Source organism: Antechinus flavipes, chromosome 2, assembly GCF_016432865.1.
Source record: "Antechinus flavipes isolate AdamAnt ecotype Samford, QLD, Australia chromosome 2, AdamAnt_v2, whole genome shotgun sequence".
Taxonomy (NCBI): domain Eukaryota; kingdom Metazoa; phylum Chordata; class Mammalia; order Dasyuromorphia; family Dasyuridae; genus Antechinus; species Antechinus flavipes.
This window is the reverse complement of record NC_067399.1, coordinates 638272498-638275585: the sequence shown is the minus strand read 5'-3', so window position 1 is coordinate 638275585 and position 3088 is coordinate 638272498.

The following is a 3088-nucleotide window of genomic DNA, read 5'->3' as shown; positions in this document are numbered from 1 at the left end:
GCTCCGGCAGCCGCTGACTTAGAAGCGCCTCCCCCGGGCACCGGCACCGGACCAAGGTGCGCGCTTGTGCACAGCGCGGAGCGCCCGCACCCACACACACCTGGGGACCGGCCTGGGGCAAAGGCGCAGGATAAACAAGTCCGCGCCTCAGAGCTCTCTCCGTGGAAGGAGGAGCTCCACGCTCACCTGGCGGGCGCGCTGAAGAGATGCTCTGGGGCTGGGGGCAGGGCAGGGAGAGAGGGAGCCCGGGCGGGGAGAGGGACGCAGCAATCAGCGAGTGAGGCGGGGGTCTGAGGAAGCGCCGGGGCTCCGAGGGAGGTGTGAGGAGGGGGCAAATTCCAGGCAGGAGGAGCGTGCGTCGGGGTGGAGCTAGGACTAGAATCCTAGTTTCCTCACACACACACACACTCACCCACAAACTCACTCTCACTCTCTCACACACACACTCACACTCACTCTTACACACTCACACACTCTTACACACACACTGACTCACACTCACACACACTCACACTCACCCACAAACTCACTCTCACTCTCACACACACACTTATACACACTGACTCATACTCACTCTTACACTGACACACACACACACTCACACACACACATACACACATACTCACACATTCACGTTCACACACATACTCACACATTCACATTCACACATACATACACACATACTCACACATTCACATTCACACACACACACACACACCCAGAGCAGTGTATATAAAGGTTGTACCTTCCTAGCCCAGAAATTTCTAACTTGGGGTCTCTAAACTTGGTTCTATTTTAATATTTTAATAACCTTATTTCAATATAATTGGTTTCTTTTGTACTCCTTTATTTTATTGCATGCATTTAAGAACCTTATTTCGTGAAGAAATCCATAGTCTTCACCAGACCCTATCAAAAGGGTCTAAGAGAGAGAATCTAAGAGAGAGAAGCTTTGAATCAACAGAATGTATTCTTGCAGAGACTAGCCATCTTATTTTTTACTTGCCCCCAAAGCTTTCATCATAGTGTAGGTGATTAATAAATGCTTAGTGATAGATTGAAAGTAAAAAGAGCTCTGGAGACCAAGGTTCTAGTTCTAGTCCTAAGAATTTGAAAAACAAGGGGCAGCTAGGTGCTGCCATGGATGGAGCACTAGCCCTGAAGTCAGGAGGACCTGAGTTCAAATTTGACCTCAGATACTTAACATTTCCTGGCTGTCTGACCCTGGGCAAGTTACTTAAGCCAAATTGCCTCAGGAAAAAAAAATTTTGAAAAAACATCCTATTAATGAAAGAGGGATTAGCCTTGTTTCCTTTAGTTCTAGAAGGCAGAACAAAGTAAAATGGGAGAAAGGTACTGGGAGGCTAATCTAACCTTGATGAAAGGAAAAATTACCCAACCATTAGATCTCAGCTTCTACACCTAGGGAGAGAATCAGATGGTCTCAAGGCCTTTTCCAACTTTGAATCCAAGAATGTTTTATCGTTTGTTTACAAGCAGAGAATATTCTCCCTCCATTGACTAAAAAATAAAACCCAAACTCCTTATCTTGGCATTTGAGGCCCTCTATAATCTAAGTCTAAAGAGAATTTCCAAACTTATGAAAGATATGTGTGGGTTGTCTAAATGTGTGGATGTTGCTCACAGATAGCAAGAATAAATAGGATGTGGAGCCGGAGCAGCCCTTCAGAAAATTTGAGCCCTCAGAATGTCATCTTGGGGGAGGAATAGCCAAGATAGATGACCTCTGAGTCTGAGCAATCACTCAACATCAAAGAAGGCTACTGGATTAGAATCATCTCTAAGTCACCACACAATATTTCTAGTCTAGAGATACAATTGGTTTAGAATAAACATCACTTCCCTGATCACTCTTAACGGCACTCATGGATGTCCTTCACTTGGGCAGCAAGGTGGGGCAGTGGATAGAGCACTGACCTTAGAATCAAGGAGACTTCATGAGTCTCAGGCCAAAGACACTCACCAGCCATGGGACCCTGGGCAAATCACTTAACCCTGCTTGCCTCAGTTTCCTCATCTGTAAAATGAGCTGGAGAAGGAAATGACAAACTGCGCAAGGATCTTTGCCAAGAAAACCCCAACTGGAGTCACTGAGTTGGATGTGACTAAAATCAAGAAGTCCTCCACTTATATGCAACATCTGACCTCTCTTCCAAACACTGACCCCATGGATATCCTCATTTTACAGCTGAAAAGACTAGGAAAATTTAAGTGAGTTGCTAGTGAGCATTTCAGTGAGGATTTGATCTCGGATCTAACTAGCTCAAATCTGGCACTCTGACCATTACCTGGTTAAGTAATGGTTACCAGGTTAGATCTGGTTGTCTGAACCTGTGTGAAATGAATGAAGTCAGCATTAGAGATCAAAGAGGACCAAGGAGTGATCTTTAGTATACACTCAAAATTAGAAGGCATGATCCAACAAAAAATACTAAAAAGGAAAGGTCAGGCAGATAAGAGAACCAAGATTAAAAGTTGTCAAGAAAACTCAAGAGATGAGAGAGAGTAATCAATAATATTAATGCAGCAGAAGGGTAAGGAGGACTGAAACAAGAATATAGGATTCCACAATTAAGAGAAAAGAGAAGGGAAGGGAAGAGAAGACACACTTGTTAATTGCTAAGCTTTACAAATATTGTCTCATTTGATCCTCACAAAGAACCTAGGAAAAGGGTGCTAAGATCAGCCCCATTTTACAGCTGAAAAAACTGAGACAGAATTTAAATGACTTGCTTTGTATCTCACAGCTATAAGTGGATAAAGCACTGGGCTTGAAGTCAGGAAGACCTGAGTTCAAATACAGCTCTGGAAATTTATTAGCTTTCTGACCCTGGCCAAATCACTTAAACTGTTACCTACTTCACCAGGTTATTGTGAAGATAAATTGAAATAATATTTTTAGAATATTTTAGAAATCTCAAAGCAATTTATAAATTGCTATTATTCTTAGAGAATATTTAGCAAAAACTTACTTTTATGACATAAGAATGACCTTCTCAATAGCCATTCTAACCCTAAGATTCTGGTACAGTGGCTCTAACAAGTCAGTCAAAAGGAAACAAGGTTC